This window comes from Canis lupus, chromosome 1 (genome assembly GCF_011100685.1).
Source record: "Canis lupus familiaris isolate Mischka breed German Shepherd chromosome 1, alternate assembly UU_Cfam_GSD_1.0, whole genome shotgun sequence".
Classification (NCBI taxonomy): domain Eukaryota; kingdom Metazoa; phylum Chordata; class Mammalia; order Carnivora; family Canidae; genus Canis; species Canis lupus.
In genome coordinates this window covers 79,942,101-79,961,770 of record NC_049222.1, presented here as the reverse complement: position 1 = coordinate 79,961,770, position 19,670 = coordinate 79,942,101, and the positions used below count along the sequence as shown (strand labels likewise).

Here is a 19,670-nt window from a genome sequence, read left to right as displayed (position 1 = left end):
CCAAGGACAGGCTGAGTACAAAGTACAACCAAGCAGAGTAGAGAAGCAGGCAGGTGATGATGCGTATTTCCCATGAGGCAATCCTTCTTGGACGCCTGAACAGAGACCCAAGAAACAGAAGGACTGAGTTTTGGTCTTTGAGGGGCAGGAGCTCTTGAGTTCTGTTACTTAGGAGTAAAGTCTAAAGTGATTCATCCTCAGAGGTACACACTCTTGGCAGCTGAGGACATTTGAGTTGACACTAACACTGAAGAGACCACTCTATTAGATCTGCTTGCCTTTTTTTTTTTTTTTTTTTTTTTTTTTTAGGATATTATTTATTTATTTGAGAGAGAGAGAGCAAGAGAGGGCAAGAGGGCACAAGCAGGGGGAGTGGCAGAAGGAGAGGGAGAAGCAGGCTCCCCTCTGAGCAGGGATTCCCAGGGTCCTGGGATCCAGACCTGAGCCGAAGGCAGACACTTCACTGACTGAGCTAACCAGGCACCCCTAGATCTGCTTCCTATTACTGATTTCTTAAAATCTTTACTTTTACTTCATAACTTTCTATTATAAAAGAGGAAATAGGAACAAACAAACAAATTAAAATTCTGGTCTAGCCATCCAAATGTGAAAACTGATGATTTGCTATCTTTCATGCTGCTCTTCCCAAATATAAGTAAAAGCTTGTTCGGACATGTAGGTGGATCTGCTACACTGCCATGACTTCATGCATTTGCTTCTTCTGCAGACACCTGTTGAGTGCTCACTCTGTACCAAGTAGTTAATAGATACAGTGAGCAAGTTTATAGTGTGGGGAGAGAGATCATTAACACAGTGTGCAGTTAATAGGTTAATTATTGGAAATGTTAGAAAACATAAGTGCTATGGAGAAGAAAAGTAGAGCGAAATAAAAGGATCAGGAATGGCAGACAGCAGAAGGGAAGGGAGTTTGCAGTATTAAGTAGTATGAATAATTTTAATGTTTAGCAATCAGAAAAAGTCAGAACTGTTTACTCTGACCCATTCCCAGGCTGCCTCCAGATGCATTGCCAGTGACTGCAAAGATGAGAATGCCCAGTTGGAATAATTTAACTAGAAGAATTTAAATTCTTAAAGTAGCAATTTAACTTTGTGTATGATGATGTAATTGATAGAATTGTATGGTTTTAGAAATAAAAAAAGGTCAGAACAGAAAACTGTTGACTTCTCATCCCACAGATAGGAAAAAAAACTAGACCCCTGAGAGTGTAAGTGATTTGCCCACCTTAAGTGATTTGCCCACCATTGCGCAGCCAGTAAATGGTATAAAGAGAACCAACGTAGAATTTCATCAAAAAGTAATTCTTGTAAACACAATTTTCAAATTTTCTGTAATGTAAGTTTATTCTTCTACTTCTTGTTTAACTGTCTAATTCCCACATCATTCCCTAACCCACCTGGTTCCTCCCTACCTTGCCCCTTAGTTATGCAGCTGTGTGTACCTGTATCCTTCAGGTACTTCTTTATGTAAGTACAAAAAAAATAATATATATATATATATATGAATACAGGGTTTACCCTCTTTTAAACACAAAAGTAACAGACACTGCTCTGTACTTTCATTGACTTCATTGCTTTTTTAAAGAGATCCCTTACCCATTCCCCTAAATTCTCCCATTCCTATCTTGCACCAAAGGATATAATACTAGCAGTGATCTTTTCTTAGCAGAGATTGGGACTATAGAACAGAGTTCTTTAATCAGGGTTTCAGTTAGAAAGGCTACAGTTGGCAGATAACAGAAACCTGATTTACAGAGACTCAAACAAATAGGCATTTTATTCTTCTCTTATAACTAGAACCCCCAAGGTAGGTGGTTGCTGGCATTGAGTCAGCAGTTCAACAATGAATCAGGGACCTGGATCTTGTTTTTTCATGCTTCCATTCTTGAAAGCTGGCTTTTATCCTCGTGCTGTCGCCTTGCCATTGTAAAAGGCTATTGCGCTTCCAGGTATTATCTAAAGCCTGTCTCTCAAGCAGCTTTGTATTATTATTCAGGAAGGAAAATCCTCCCTGCCGGTCCTCCCATTACACCCCCAGGCCCATTCCCAGACCAATCACAGGCCAAGAGGAATAAGGTTACCTGGCTAGTATAAACCAATCAGCCCTAGGGCCCAGGTTAGGAGTCTAGGCTCCCAGAGATCCTGGGATTTGCATGGTCTACCTGAACAAAACAGGGTTCTTTTAGCAAGAAAGAGGGGCACTAGGAATGATTGTTAGTTGGTTAACAGCTAATATATGCTTGAAGCAGGAGGGGTAGTGACAAATGTGTGGGATATTGGGAAATTGTATATTCTGACAAGTGTGAGGGTTCTCTTAGCTGTTGAGAGTATATTATACCTCACATCCCACCCATTGTTTCACTGTGTGCCCTTGCTTTGATATATTCATTCAAGGGCAAGAAAATGAAAGAATGAGGGTGAGGGGACTAATTTCTGAGATACTTGATATAAGGAGAGGAAAAGAGAACAGGGTCTCCATTCTTGGGTAAATGGAGGTTATCTTAGAATAAAAAAAAAAAACCCTATGCTTTGTTTAGGCTATGCCAAACTACACGATACATATAGATGTAAATACATATATACAAATCCTAGCTCTGTCCTTATGAGTGTTTACTAATTACAAAGGGAGAAATGACTTTGCAGCGGAGAAGTCTGTCAGGCATCACCTAAATCAAGGAATGAAACTGAACATCACCAGTAGTGAGATGAATTGAAACCGTGTGCCACTTGATAGAATGCAATAACAAACTTGCCCAACGCGTGTAACCTATACCTAATCATGAGGAAACATCAGGCAAGCCCAAATCAGGGATATTCTACAAATGGACCAGTCTGCAATCATCAAAAGCATCAAGGTCAAGAAATTAAGAAGAAACGGAGAAGAATTGCTCCAGAATGAGAACAATGACTTCATGACAGCCAAATGCAACACATGATTGTGGACTGGATCCTTTTGCAACAAAGGACAATATTAGGACCATTAACAAAAATGGGAAGGAGGTTGAGGATTAGATGTTGGGAACATACTGATGGTAAGCCCTGGTTTTGATGTTTGTATAAATAGTATGGAGAAGAATGTCCCCTTCTGTTGAAAATACATACTTAAAATATTTAGAGGTGATGGAGCATTATGTCAGCAACTTACAAAAGATTCAGGGAACAAAAGTTTTTTTGTATTATCTCTGCCAGCTTTCCACAACTTTGATTCTGTTTCAAAATAAAAACACTCTTCTGCAGTTTTCCCTTAATGATATAAAGAGATACTGGTTCTTTGAAATGGCTGCATAGTATTCCAGTGCAGCAAAGTAACTAGTTTTCTATTGATGGATGTTTAGATTGCTTCAATCTTAAGCTATTATGCCCTATGCTGCAGTGAATATTTTAGTACTTAGTATTTTTCATATGTGCCACTTTATCTAGAAGTAGAAATTGTTTTAACTGATTTTAAATGGAAGGCATGTTCCAGGATACATAGTACACATAGTGCAAAATGATGAAATATGTACTAAAACTATTTTAAGGTTGACTGATCTGGTTTTGTTTAGAGAGAGACACAGAGAGAAGAAGCACGTGTGTTCAAGTGAGGCAGGGGCAGAGGGAAAGAGGAGAGGATCTTAAGCAGGCTCCACACCCAGTGCAGAGCAACATGGGGCTTGATCTCACAACTCTGAGATCATTATCTGAGCTAAAATCAAGGGTCGGATGCTTAAACTGACTGGAGCACCCAGGCGCCTCTGATCTGGTTTAATAATATTTTCACTCATTGTTTCAACAAATGCTTTTTGGTTTGCTCCTACAGAGTAAGCTCTGCATTAGTCCTAGAATACAACCATAGTCTTTGCCTCCAAAGGATATAAACATTTGAGAGATTTAGCAGGCTGAAATTAATTAGTTTAAGTTCTTTTCCTATGTAAAATATATCTTAATATTGACAAATTTTAAATGGAGGCATAAAATAATTAAAACCCTTCTCTTAAGTTATATATAAAACTTTTCTCAACACGGAAAGGAAACCCTTAAAAGTTTTATATATTATACTAAAATCATATATCAGCCTCAGTGTGGCTATTAATACTGTATCTATTAATACTGTCTGTGTCGTGGTGATTTCAATTAAGTCCAGTTGTCAGTTTGACACACTGATTCCTCTGGTTTTTTCCCTGTTTTAAGATTTCGTTGCACTTCCTTAGATGTCAACAGTCTCCTGAATGATGGAGAACAATGACCCATCTCTACAAGAATGAAATATTATTTTCAAAGTTGTTTTTTACCATATATTTAAGGGAAAGAATTCAGAAGTAAATACATTCATAAAAATTTTTCGAATATAAGTGGAGGCCACTAAAGACTTCCACTCTAGTAAATTGACACTTACAGAACCAACAAATTGCGTAAATGGCCTTTTATGGATATGTCAACCAGCTGTCAGAGGAGCCTCTCCAACAAGAATTTATCAAGGAGATTCCCCAAAATAAATAATACTGCAAATCCCAGAATATTCCTAGGCAGCCTGGTTAAGGAATAAATAATAACACACAATTAGAACTCCAATTACAAGGATATAAATCTCTCAAGGTCAAAAAAAGTAATTCCTCTAAATCAAGAAGGACCTCCGTGAAAAGGTTTGGGTCTAGAGATTTGTCCAAATGTGAAGTCAGTCTCTGGTTTTGAAAGGGCCAGGCAAAGTCCTGGATGCAAAATGGTGCAGTGGTTGGGAGCCTAAAGGCTCAGGATGCCTATCTCAGTATTTTATAGTGTGAACAATCAGTGGGTCAAGGATTTACCTTCTCTGAGTCTCAGTTTCTTCAGCTGTTTCATGAGATAATAACGCCAACTTTTACCCAAGACCTAAATAAAAGTAATCTAATCTAAATAGTTGCCGGTCTGCCATGAGTTGAAATTTGCATATGAGTGTGCAAATTGATCTTTGTAGGGCGTCTTAACGCATCATTAAAGAACTGCTCTGAGCCTGCTTTTCCAGCCTCACCTGTCTGCACACCAACCCTCATAAATTACACTTTGGAAATAACCCCAATGATGCCATGCAGTTCCTATGCTGCTTCACCTGTCTATTCTCCTAACCTGGAATATTTTCTGTTTCTCACGAGCAGCTCAAGGGTAATATTCATCAGGAAGCCTCATCTCCCCACTGGCTCTCCCACTTGGCCAAGGCCAGCATGTGCACATGTGCCTGTACATGTTGTGGAGACTTGGGGAGGGACAGAGAGAGGAGAGTGTACAGGAAGCCAGAGACACAAGAGGCTGAGGATGTCCTTTGGGGCCAGATTAGGAAGGGCCTTACATGTTACATGAGTGAGTTTGGTCTAAACTTAAGAGCAAAATCTTACAGAGGCTACAGGAGGGTTTTACTAGAGGAGTGACACGATCAGATATATATAGATATATAGATATATAGATTTTTAAGATTTTATTTATTTATTCATGAGAGACACAGAGCAAGAGACAGAGAGAGGCAGAGACACAGGCAGAGGGAGAAGCAGGCTCCATGCAGGGAGCCCGACTTGGGACTCGATCCTGGGTCTCCAGATCACGCCCTGGGCTGAAGGTGGCACTAAACCACTGGGCCACCGGGGCTGCCCCAGATATATATATTTTAAGATTTTACTTAGTTATTTAGGAGAGATACAGAAAGAAAGACATAGGCAGAGGGAGAAGCAGGCTCCCTGTGGGGAGCCCGAAGCAGGACTCCATCCCAAGACCCAGGATCACAACCTGAGCCGAAGGCAGACACTCAACCACTGAGCCATCCAGGTGTCCCTCATATGTTTTTTAAAAATATTTTCTTTATTTGACAGAAGGAGAGAGAGAGCACAAGCGGGGGGGGGGGGGGGTGGGGGGGGGGGGGTGGCGGAGAGGAAGAACAGACCCCCTGCTGAGCAGCAGCCCAATGTGGGGCTCCATCCCAGGACCCTGGGATCATGACTGGAGCCGAAGGCAGATGCTTAACCAACTGAGCCACACAGGTGCCTCAGATATTTTTTTATTTAGGAAAATGATCTAGCTACAGTGACAAGGATAGATTGGAGGTGGAGGAAATGTCACAAATCCAGATAGGGTCCACTGAATGATGAGAACAGGTCTCCCTGCAGGCTTCTTTTTCCTCTCCTTTGGATTTTCACAGGAGTCGGTTGGTTGGTATGTGGACCCAGAAGGGTTGCCATCTGATCAGAGCCCTGGAGACTTCCAAAGCATCAGGGGGTGACATCAGGGGGTGAATGTCGGGGTCCCCAAGGGGTGAGTCTTACTGTGGCAGCCCCAAGCCCTCCCCACGTTTTGTTCTCAGCCCTCCTCTCTTAATAACAGAGAAGATAGAGGCAACATGAATTTCTTCTGCTGCTGAAACCGTAGAGGGAGTTGGGGAGGCAGGAGTAGACAGCAAAGGAAGAATGAGCATGCTTCTAAAGGTTGTTACCACTTTTGCACACAGGACACCAGGTGCTTTTCCTCTTCAGTGGCTCTCAAACCATTATAATCACCTAGAGGGCTCATTAAACCATAAAATCAGCCATTCTGATTCTCCAGGTCTGGGGTAGGGCCAATAATTTGCAATTCTGACAAGATCCCATGTGAGGCTGATGCTGTTGGTCCGGGACCATACTTGATGACCCACTCATCCTATTTTGTTTCACTCGTTCCTCTCTATAACCTGACACGGAGGTATTGTTTCAACAGAAGACGAAACCACTGCTGGAGGACTTTGCAACCTGTCCTCTGCCCTAAGTCAGCTAGTAAGAAGAAAACAAAACTTTGGAGCCAGGTTGTGCTTGGTTCAAAAGCCCATCTATTGGGACATGTGGGTGGCTCAGTGATTGAGCATCTGCCTTCGGCTCAGGGCGTGATCCCAGGGTTCTGTGTCGGGAGCCTGCTTCTCCCTCTGCCTATGTCTCTGTGTCTCTCATGAATAAATAAATAATTTTTTTTAAAGCCATGTTTTTCCCACCTCTCCTCCCTTTTCCCCCACAGCTGTCTCGAGGCCTTAAGCAGGACAGATGGAGCTCCCAGCTATTTCTTTCCCATCAGGGTCCTAATTGCACACAGTTCTTAAGTGTGAGGGTGGTGTGCAAAGGAACATATTGTAGGCCTGAGCACTTCCTTTTCTCCAAAAATCGTTTTAACTCCTTAAGTAGTGGTTCCTCACTCTAGCCCAAGAGGTGATAGCAAATTATTGCCGCTGCCACTACTCATGGAACGTTTTCTTTGAGAGAGGTACAAAATGAACATCCAACTGTTCCACACACAACATAATGCCTGGAAGTCTGCAATCTGCCCACATACATCTTGCCTTTCATGCCTTTTCCAGTAAGTTTGGGCCTTCCCTATGCTTGCATGATTACCCCTTAGCACAGCTGCAACCGGGTGGTTTTATATGGAATTGCCCCCTGTGCTCTCTGCAGGCAGGTCTTGCCCAGTCTTTCTTTTTAAATATTTCCGCATGCTATGGATGTCCTGCCAAATCCTGTTTCTGACTTCAGATTGTTTGTTTGAGCATCTTCACTTGCTCGTAGTCTACTTCCAGCTAAAAAGAAAGAAAAAGCAAGCCCCCAGAGAAAGCATTGACTTTGAATATACCTGTGCTTTGAATTTCATTATTTTGTCTATAGGTAATATGTAAAAAGCCAAGATGGCTGCTTTTGGCCAAAAGAGACAGTGTAACCTAATATTTCCTTGCTGCTGATTTTAAAGGTACTATTCAACCTATAAAGTAGCAAGGCTTACTTGAGGAATTTTATAAATTCTTTTCTTCTCTGTTATTTACAATGCATATGTTCCCTTACTGCAGTAATCAAAAGAAGGCTAATTGCCCTGAGATTTTTTTTCTGCATGAGATTTTTTTTCCTCCTGAATAGAGAGATAGTAAACACCAACAATAAATTTTGCCCACCTAATTTTGCACAAAGCAGAACATGATAATCCTTGAACTTCCAAATCTAATTCATTGGTATAGTTCTTGTTGACCTCAGTAATTTAGTATTAATTTATTTAAGATTAATACAGCTTAGGGATGCCTGGGTGGCTCAGTGGTTGAGCATCTGCCTTCATCCCAGGGTGTGATCTGGAGACCCAGGATCAAGTCCCACGTCGGGCTCCCTGCATGGAGCCTGCTTCTCCCTCTGCCTGTGTCTCTGCCTCTCTCTCTCTCTCTCTGTCACTCTCTCTCATGAATAAATAAATAAATAAATCTTTAAAACAAAGATTAATACAGCTTAGTATTCCTTGATGCTGGGTGCACTTTTGTCAATGTGAGTTTTACTTTTTAAATCATGAGACTGCACACTGTAGGAAACTGAAAATTTTATTTTCATAAATTTAAATGTTCAATGTCTAATATATTCTTTTTCTTCTCTTTTGTCTCTTTTTCTCTTCCCTCATTCTTTTTCCTCCTTTCTCTTCCCTTTATTTCTTCTCCCTTCCTTTCCCAACAGATCAGCCTCAGAGGTATCAGGTAGTGGGAGACAGACCAGGGAGAGATGTCACAACTCCAGTGAGGTGAGGAGGGTTCTACAGTGGGGGATGGTCGTGCTTGGTGGCCCCGTATGTGAGGCTACCAAATTTAGCAAATAAAAATACAGGAAGCTTAGTTGGGTTTGAATTTCAGTGAAATACTGAAAGGTTTTCTTTTAATATCAATATATCCCTTGCAATATTTGGGATATACTCATACTTTAAAAAAGATTGTTTATCTGAAATTCAAATATAACTGGATGTCCTATATTTTATCTGCCAACACTATCAGTGTGGGATGTCAAAACTCAGTCTAGATGAGAAGGGCATCCACATGGGGAAGAAGCAACAGATTAACACAGGGTGTCAGAGTTAAGTAAGATGACAAGGACATCCCTAAAGCAGAGGGATGATGGCCCAAGAGACCATTTATTTACATGGTAATTGATCAAATGGGAAATATATTGAAGATAATGTGGAAGATGGGAGTGAAAATTTGGAAAAAGAAAAAACTAGAATGAGTCCTGTTTTGTCAAGTTAGGATTGGAGTTATCAGTGTGAACACATGGTTGATAATGTGCAAATGGCATATATATTTACTTCACATGCATATGGAATGTGCACAAGAGAGTCATAATGGTGTCTACCTCTAAGGAATAGAACTGAGTGGTTGGGGCATTGAAGGGAAAAGTGATTTCTCCTTATATTTCCTTTGCTACTTTTTATATTTTGTACCACATGCTCACATTACCTGCACTTAGACGATATTTTTTTTAATTAAAAAAATAGAATTAGTTCTATTTCAAATCAGAGTATTAGAAGTAGCAGGGACCTTAAAGATTTTTCTAGGCTACATTCCTGAATATAAGATATTATAACAGAAGACTAGAGATTTTAAGTGATCTTCAAGGTCAGAGGACCAAGTAGTGTATTACATTGGAAAGGAAGAGCTCTGGATGAACTCATGTTCTACACCATGGCAGCACGGTGCCCTTGGGCAAGACACTCACCTCTCACCTCTCCGACCCCATAGTACAGAGCACAAAGCAAAAGCTCAAGGTTAGCTTGCTCAGGACAAGTCCTGCTCAGCTTCACCTGTCACAGTGCATGAACTTGGGCAAGTCAACTGGCCTCGTTAAACTGCAGAATCTTCATTTGCTATGATTGTATTAGCTTTACTTTATCAAACCTAAGACTTAGATTGTTTAAAATGCACCATTATTCTGTGTTCCACTAAGAAATTTTAAAAGTGCTGCAATTAATTGTAAGATGCCAACCATTGTGAGATGCATGCCAATTTCAAAATGTGAAAATATGAAAAAAAATGCATCTTAGTATCAGTGTAATATGATAGTATTTACCAAAGGAAAAAGACTTATAAGTGGTGGTCTGGTGGTAATTGAGAAATAAATGGATGTAAGTGAAGAAAATCAGGCCGACATTTAAAAATATTATGAGGATGGGGTGGGCGCAGGGAGAAACAAAGTAAAGATGTAATGGAAACTAAATACCTCAATCTTTATATAATTCTAATCAAGAAAACAGACAGCGTGTACACACTTGGAAGTAAACATAGCACACACAAAAAATAAACAAAATAGAACTAGAGTCACTTTCCAGGAAGACAGGCTCTGGTGTCAAGTAATTTGGCCAAGAGCTAAAACCTACCCTCTGTTTTAAAATGACATGTTAACAGGAGGTGGCAGGTGTGTGGCTGTGACTTGGGCATGGAGATAGGCAGCCCGGAGGAGCACCAGGCTGGGTGGGGGTACGTACTGACTCTGGACCAGCACCTGGGTGAAGTCAAAAGGAGCTACAAACTAAGAAAGCAATCTTGTGAGATCTGTAAAATAAATCTAAGCATGAATGCCTGAGAACTTTGGAAGAACGGTGGCCCTATTTAATTGTCCCATTGAGAAAATTGGACATCCACATGCAGAAGAATGAAACTGGACCATTCTCTTACACCATACACAAAGATAAACTCAAAATGGATGAAAGATCTAAATGTGAGACAAGATTCCATCAAAATCCTAGAGGAAGAACACAGGCAACACCCTTTTTGAACTCGGCCACAGTAACTTCTTGCAAGATACATCCACGAAGGCAAGAGAAACAAAAGCAAAAATGAATTATTGGGACTTCATCAAGATAAGAAGCTTTTGCACAGCAAAAGAAACAGTCAACAAAACTCAAAGACAACCTACAGAATGGGAGAAGATATTTGCAAATGATGTATCAGATAAAGGACTAGTATCCAAGATCTATAAAGAACTTATTAAACTCAACAGCAAAGAAACAAACAATCCAAACATGAAATGGGCAAAAGACATGAACAGAAATTTCACCAAAGAAGACCTAGACATGGCCAACATGCACATGAGAAAATGCTCTGCATCACTTGCCATCAGAGAAATACAAATCAAAACCACAATGAGATACCACCTCACACCAGTGAGAATGGGGCAAATTAACAAGACAGGAAACCACAAAGGTTGGAGAGGATGTGGAGAAAGGGGAACCCTCCTGCACTGTTGGTGGGAATGTGAACTGGTGCAGTCACTCTGGAAAACTATGTGGAGGTTCCTCAAAGAGTTAAAAATAGAGCTACCCTACGACCCAGCAATTGCACTGCTGGGAATTTACCCCAAAGATACAGATGCAGTGAAATGCCGGGACACCTGCACCCCGATGTTTATAGCAGCAATGGCCACAATAGCCAAACTGTGGAAGGAGCCTCGGTGTCCATCGAAAGATGAACAGATAAAGAAGCTGTGGTCTATGTATACAATGGAATATTCCTCAGCCATTAGAAATGACAAATACCCACTATTTGCTTTGACATGGATGGAACTGGAGGTTCTTATGCTGAGTGAAGTAAGTCAATCAGAGAAGGACAAACATTATATGATCTCATTCATTTGGGGAATATAAAAAATAGTGAAAGGGAATAAAGGGGAAAGGAGAGAAAATGAGTGGGAAATATCAGAGAGGGAGACAGAACATGAGAGATTCCTAACTCTGGGAAACGAACAAGGGGTGGTGGAAAGGGAGGTGGGCAGGGGGTGGGTGTGACTGGGTGTCGAGCACTGAGGGGGGCATTTGATGGGATGAGCACTGGGTGTTATGCTCTATGTTGGCAAATTGAACTCCAATAAAAAATAAATTTAAAAAAATTGTCCCATTGACCCTGGTAAGATACAGAAATTGAAAAATAATATGATTGTGTGTCTAGGTTGCCTCATCCATCCCACTAACTAATCAATACTGGGTCCAAGTCCCAGAACGAGAGAGTCGTGTACAGGCAGGAGCAGAGGCTCACCCTACAGACCCAGCCAATCAGTTGATCAGGTCATTCTGACCTTATCAATACCCAAAAAGTGAGGTTGCAAAGTAGGGTGTTGAAGAGGAAGAAAATACTTACCTTACGAGGTGTTACAAGAATTAAATGAAATCACCGCATCTGGCCCGTGGTAAGGGCTCAATAAATGTTAGCTACTGGTAAATGGAAAAAAAAAAAAAAGCTTTATCAACCATAAAATGCTATACAAATACTTGTATCATTAGTTTCTTTTAAGCACCATCATGATCAGTTTCTGCTTCTTGAGGCTCACAATCTAGACCTCTTTGCAACGTGCCACATTATGCTTATTTCATGCACTATTACTTTAAGTTGAACCCTTTTTCAATAAACTGCATTATATACACTTGTTCATAAACAATAGTTGTGTGCATGGGGTGCTGTTTATCTTTCAGATATTTCCATAATGCATACACATGATATAACATAGAAACATAGATTTTTCTTTTAAAGAGCAAAGCTTCAGCAGTTTCTCTTGAATTTTATTCTGTCATTTGACTACATTATATGTCTGACATTCAATTTGCACCAAGTACATTATGGACTTCTCTAGGGAACAGAAAGAAATTTTTTTTTAAGTAAACATAAAATGCTTTGATAAATCAAAACATGTGAATGAAATTTCTGTTAAAAATGTTCCAATCTGTTTTGAGACTTGAAATAGAGCTCTGTCTTTAACATAATAAAAACTGTTAACCCAAAGGCAACAACAAAGTAATAATAACTTGTTATAGGAGTAATGCAAAAGACTTATTTTAAAAGGTTAGTTGTATATAAAATACAAAAGGAAATCTTGCTCTAAACTAATTGTAAAGAAACTTAAAAGCTATAAAGTCTGTGCTTTCTGATTTAAACTGGCAATAAGAAGTATACGCTGTTTGGAATCCGTACATAACAGCTTATATCATACACTAGTAGTAATGTGTCTCATACCAAAAAGTCACCCATATTCTAAATCATGGAATAGCACTTCAAGAATAGCTCTGTGAGAATGAGACCCTGCCTGGCTCAACACAATTGTATTCCCAGTATCTAATACAATGTCTGCCCACAATAGGGCTCAATAAATATTTCCTTTTTAAAAAAATTTAAATTCAATTAATTAGCATATAGTGTATTATTAGTTTCTCAATGAATATTTCTTGAATAAATGCATGAATAGTTCATGTAGAAATTCCATGATTTTAGAAATCCCAATAATCAAAATTCTGAATATAAAAATTAGGTAATTGGAGAATGATCATTTAAAATACAAAAGGATGCTACGAGCTTGAAATTTTGGTACAAGTCAAAGGACAATGGAACAGAAATCTGAAAATCTTAGCTCGCTAGCTATATTTTAATAAGTCATATGGCTAAACCATTTACTTTCCATTTTTTTAGCTTCTTCACCCCTAAAAATGAAGAGGGAAGGGTGGCTGGGATGAATGATTCTAAGGGCCCTTCCAATTCTAAAATTCTATGATGCTGGAAATACAAAGTCCCACCCTCAGGGATGTATGTGTACGCTTGCTCGTTTTCACTTGAGATAAAAACAGAGAAACTTGTAGCTAAATCCCTGTCAAAATTGACAATGTGGAAGAGACTTCTGGGTGTCCTCCAAAACCTGCTCTCCCCTTCTTCCTGGGCTCAGAGATAGGCTACATATCTCAGCTTCTGCTGCAGTGAAGTGCAGCCATGTGTCCAAGTCCTAGAGATGAAACATTAGGAAGTGGTGTGCACCGCTTTCAAGCTTGCCTCCTAAAGCCTCCCATGCTCTCTCCTCCAAACCCTTGTCCTTCCAGCTGTCTGGGTTGGTGACTGGCCCCTCCCATCCCCTAGAGTAACCTTGGAGACCACATTTTGAACAGGTGAGTCACCATCACTCTGGATCTCTGAATAGCTTCCGTGCAGTACAACACCTACTCCCTCCCTCGCCTAAGAAATGTTGGGTGGCAATTCTCCTTGGGTCTCTCATGTTTCTGAATGTCCTGTGAGCAGAGGCACTGGCGCTCTTTGTTTCAGACTCTTTTCAAGGATGTCATGAATATAGCCTTGGAAGTGAATATAGCCTTGGAAGATAGAGATAGTGTCTTCCAGCGAAGCAAAGGGCAGCTTTCTTTGTTGTCCAGCATGATAAAGGTAGTATCTTCCTGTGGGTAATAAAGGGCAGTTTTGCTTGCAGATTACTATAAAAGATGCAGGTTCCCTAAGCTCAAGGATCCTTAGCTTTGACTCAAACGCACTTTATGTGCAGTGTTCACACTGGACACTCTGTGTCTTCTTCTGGGACTTGGACATGCAGAAATGACACCAACGTGAAGCTCATGCTGCTTCCTGTGGCATGAATATCAAGTCATTTGTGCCCAACCCAGAATCTGTGTCTTCTGTCTTCTGTGGTAAGCTAGCTAAATCATAAGCTCGCGAGTGGGGTAAGATCTCAGACATTCATGGTTCTTGATACCCACCCACTCTCCCACCACACAAAAACCCTGGACTTTTATGTGAGTGAGAAATGACGTTTTAGGTCTTTTTTTTTTTTTTTAATAGCCTTAACTGATAACAGCAGAAGTCCCATCCCCGTTGAAAAATCAGGAAGAAATTAGTCAGTGCCAAATAAGATGACAAAATCTTATCTTTGCCAAATAAGATGACAAAAATAAAGGATAGGAGTCTGTTAAATGAGGGGATTGGATTAGATAAGTATTTTCAAAGTGTATCAGGGTACACACTGTGGCTCTATCTGGTGAAAATAATGCTCTGTATTCAAATATGTTTGCAATCCACTCACTGTTTAAATCTTATCCCCCCTCCTTCCCTGTAGAGTCACAAGGCACATAAGTTTATTAAAGACTCCGAGAAATCCTGCGGTAAAGAAAATTATTTGCATTATTTAACCCGCAGTATTTCCTACATTTTTTTCAGCGTAACCTGTATTGACATTCTAGGAAATGAATGTTCCATGGAATACACAAGGGGAAATGCAGGGCTAGATCGTTTCTAACATCCCTTTATGCACCTATGATTCAAACATCTGAAAATAAGAAACATTTATTCATTTATTAGACTAATGTGAGTGTAGTTGGTGCTTCTTAAACTTTATTGCACACCTGGGAATCTTGTTAAATAATATGTAAGGTTTTGACTCCGAATGTTGGTGTAGGACCTGATACCCTGTATGTCTATTGAGTTGCCAGGTGATATCAGATCGATGTTTGAGTACCAAGGATCTAGATAATACGGGATCTGGAAAGTGAAAAGTCACACGATGATTGTGTTAAGACATATAGGAAATCGGTAGTCAAGGATATGTTACTGCAAATAAGTTTTTATTAACATTTAGGGAAAAAATGGTCCAAACTTCATATTGGACAACTTAGAGGTGATTTCAGAATTCCCTAAGTATTACCTGATGAATTTAGGAACAGATTTTTTACTAACCAGACACATGGATGGGTATCAGTTTGAGGGGCCTATCTCACCATACAGCCTCTTCCCAATTTATTTACTTATTTTTTAAATTTTTAATCTTTAATTTTTATTTTTTTCAGCCTCTTCCCAATTTATTTATTTTTTATTTTTTAATTTCTATTTTTTTTCAGCATCTTCCCAATTGAGAAGTTTGAACACAGAGTTGGGATCTTCAGTACAGACGCCGACAAATAGTTCGTGATTCAACAGAGCAGAAGGGATTCATCGTCCCAGGTTGTTATCTATCTGCTCTGGATTAAAGATGGCTAAACTTTTTTCTCTCCAGAAAAGAATATTTTTCTTTCTTTTGTTTCCTCCCAACTCAAATTTGAACTTCCCTGGCTATTTTTCAGGAATTCGTCTACTGTTCTACTCTAACAGGTCTAAACAGAATTTTTTTCAACAAAACATAAAGGCATGTGAGCTCAGGTAGAAAGGTTATGAGGGGATGAGCTTACAGGAGCAGAAAAACTTAATATCACTGAAGTTACTTCCAACAATGAAAACGAGAGAAAGTTTGGCATGTGCTAATTAAGGAATTTGATATGTGTGAATTTGTTTCCAATTATGAGATCTGAGTCTAATAATGAATTCTTTGAACCTGTTTCCAAAGTAACATATTTGGTTCTATAATAAAATCTCATAGCAATGCCTAAATAAAAATAATTTGCAACCTTCACGCTAGTGAGAGGAAAAATGTCAAAGAAGGCACACCACATGCTCTCAATGGAAAAATAATTTAAAAAGCAACATTTAACACTGTAAGAATCTGAGAGAAACTCATGATATAACTTCATGGGAAATAAGAATAAAAGAAAGTATATCTCTCCTATAGATTAGACAGTAAGAAAATAAAAGAATTTCAGCAGGTGGGATGATAAAATCATGAGTGCATTTTTCTTTATTTTGATGTCTCTTAATATTGTATTTTTGCCACTATCAGTAGACATTATGTGATTTAAAATAAACAGTTCATGCTGATGGGTCTGTGGAAGCAGTAGTAGTCACGTCAATGAGAGGAGAATACGATATTTGTTTTGTTAATTGTTTAACATGTTGGTGGGAGAAATGTTGCTTGATCAGAACTTTCTGTCCATCTACATCTAAGCTATACGTGGGAAACAGGGGAGACACTCAGCAGGAAACAGATAGCAAACCCAAAGTGAACAGTTGAGGAAAGTTTGATAGACTATTTACAAAGGTGAAGGCAAGGCTTATGGCAGTCCGGGGGTGGGGATGGGGGGGGTAGTAGAGAGAGAGCTGTCATCACCCCTGGGCCTGAAGGAACAAGGATGAAGTAGTCACAGGGCCCCAGTTTGGGCTACCAATGAGAAGTAGCTTCTGAAGGAGGGAGACAACGAATGCGCAGGATGCTGTGAAGGGAGCAGGGAGGCTCAGGAAATAGACACCCCAACCTCCCATTCCTCCTGCCCTCCTCAGCTCCCGTGGATGCCTCCTAATCATCCACCCCAACCAAAGCCAGAGGATAAGGGAGATAGTGGGTGCACGGCAGCTTCCCAGGCCCGAGGCGGGCTAGAGAAGTGTGGAAGTCGGATCTGGAGAAAAAGTGGAAGAGAAGTGGAACCAGGGGCTCTACAGCAGTGCAGAAACAGAGCTGTGCATTTACACAAGGGGGCACATGAGGGCTCGTGCTAAGTGCTTCAGGCTAATGCTAATGAAGAAAAATATGGCCAAAGGCATTTCTGAAAACCTGGAGCATTGCATAAACATGTTTATTTCTCCTTATGTGCGAGAGTGCCCACGCTGTGTTTGCTTGGCTAAAATAAAATGTTCCAAGACATCCTGTGCTCTCCTTTGCATTAATAGCAACAGCTAATGGGTCTTAAAACAAGAAGACACTCCGTCAGACCTTTGTTTAAAAATCTCTCCTAATCAGCTTTTATATATATTATGTAGATAATATATATATGATATAAAATTGATAAATCACCATAATTTCCTCGTTGAGGCTCTCTTGACTTCCAAACTCCACTCTACCCTCCAAAAAACAATACCTTTTTTGTTAGAGATGCAAATTAGTGGTGATGGGATGATGCTGATGGTGATGACGATGATGGCTATCACTTACTGAATGTTTACTATGTGCCCAGCACCTATGAGGTAGGTGCTCTTATTATCTCTATTTTAACACTGTATGAGTGAAGAATTGAGGCTAAAGGAAGATCATTAAGTTCTTCCAGCCACATCAGCAGAAATAAATGACTAGGATTTTAAAGGCAGCCAGACTCTCTCTCTCAGAAACATTGCATTATACACTTTTTTTTTTTTAATATTGGAAAAGATGATTGGTGTTCTTTAAAACTTTTGCTTGAGAGCTAATCTAATCAAACACAAGACTGCTAAAGGTAGAGGAAAAACAGAAGACAAGACCTCAGAGGCAGGCTGAGCAGTGGGGCAAAGTCAGCTGAGGAAGGTTCTACACTGATGTGGGTCTATTTGCTGGCTCCTGCCATTTGCAAGTGTTCTGTTCTACACTTTTCCATCTAAACTGGAATGTTTGTCCCTCCCTTTCCTAAGTGACTGCTGTGAACGCTTTGGAGCTGAGTTCGATCATTTTGTTGAATCTGTATGAAAGTCCAATGTACAAAGTTGTAATAGGATGGTTTTGCCAACTTATCTCGTATCAGCTTTGTTCAATGAAATGCTGAGAAATGTGATGAAATTGTAAAATGTGCATATGGCCACATTGCATCTGTCCATGTGAACAGCTTTACTAATATGTGAAGCTGCTTTTGTAAAACATTCTGATGGACCAAAGCAAATATGGATAACCAAATATGGACAACCAAGGGTTATCCAAAGGTTATTCATATTACTCCACAGGCTTCAATACTCAAAATGTGAAAACATTATAAGAAATAAACAACAATTCTCACTCTACGTTGGAATGTCAAGGGATAAATAGACAAGTATAGATTATTGAGACTTGATACTTCTCTATCTCAGCACTGCTTGGTTCATTTTTCTATTTATCAGATGATAGTCCTGAAAAATATGTAAAAATGGAACCCTTCAGTAAGTTGATTTAATGACTTGTCAAGAGCTTTGACAAAAAAAGTTGGTGATGAAATTAAAATAGTTATGGAAGATGACATATGGAGGCTAATGGTGGGATTCAGTTTTCCATGATATCCATTAGGATGGAAGGCTAAGGAGTTGCTGTATATTTCCCAAAGCTTGGACTGCCCCATAGCTTCAAGCATATTTAGAAATAGAGATGAAAAGGAAGTTATTGGCTCCATACTGATCTGATTTGCCTGGTGGCTGTGTGCCAGTCTGTGCTACTGCAGATGTGTGACTTGAAGGCTGTGGAAGATGGTCCCGTAATAGCTCGTGTCTCTGCCATTTTTTTTTAAATTACAGTACAACTTTATTAATACTGGAATCTTCACAGTGCATTTGTTACTTGTAGCAGTGACTATTTAAATCGAGGGGAGGGCGGGGTGGAGGGGGCAGGGAGGAGAGGATCATTTATCCAAAAAACGGACAGAAAGAAAAGAAACAAAATGGGTCAGATGGGATGGGGCTGGGTGGGGAGGGGTGGAGGGAAGAAAGGGTGAGTAGGAGCCAAGAGGGGAGACTTGAATGGGGAAATCAATTAAAAAGAGGAACAAGTTAACAGCAGCACCAGAAAAGTTACTTCAGTCAAAAGATGCTTTTGAAAAGAATATTTCTCTGTACAAAAATAAAAAAAAAATAAAAAAAATAAAAAGAACGTAAAGAAGTCCCCCAAACCAAAGTTTGTGCTACAGAAGACTTTATCTGGACCAGACGTGGACTTCTGAAATAGTTTCCTGTTATGGCCATTTGTTGTCTTTGCCTCTTTGGTATCTACTCCCTCTTCTCCAGGTTACAGTACTTCAAATTTCCTTTGAGAAGCTACTCCATCCCTAATCTCAGATCATGTAGTTTGAGATAGATTGCCCGACCCAGCACTCAATTTTCTTAGCTATCCTGATTGGTTTAGAGGTAGGCTCATGAACCAGACCTGCCCTATCATCAAAATTCCATCCCTCTGGGTGCATGGATTAGTTTAGAGATAGGCATAAACCCAAGCTGATCCATTTATAATTAATTCAGAGTCTTGAGAGGGTACATCCCCCACCAAAAATCTTCTCTGCTTAGATGACTAGCACTAACAATGATATAATCCTAGAGCTATAGGGCATCTCTATGGAATTAGAGAATGAATTCCATGAATGTATTGGAGAAAAAAACAAGAAACCAATACTTGATAGTGTTTGAGCCCCCAGATCAAACCATGCCTAAAAATATGAGTGTTGATCTTTCAGTAATATTAGTTAATTTATCTTTCCTTTTTGCTTAAATGAGTTTAAATTGGATTTCATGTCACATG

The 19,670-nt window shown here is 39.8% G+C and overlaps 1 long non-coding RNA gene across 2 annotated transcripts in view; it reads left to right on the top strand.

Annotated features, from left to right (window-relative positions):
• The window catches only part of LOC111096618, a 110,423-nt gene extending 93,379 nt beyond the window's left edge, over positions 1-17,044 (top strand). The window contains exons 3-4 of one of the 2 annotated variants that reach the window (XR_005353168.1): positions 8,463-8,526; positions 15,424-17,044. This is a non-coding gene — a long non-coding RNA (uncharacterized LOC111096618). The remainder of the gene's footprint in view (positions 1-8,462; positions 8,527-15,423) is intronic. The other variant, XR_005353169.1, reaches the window with a different exon arrangement.
• Positions 17,045-19,670: the final 2,626 nt, after the last annotated feature.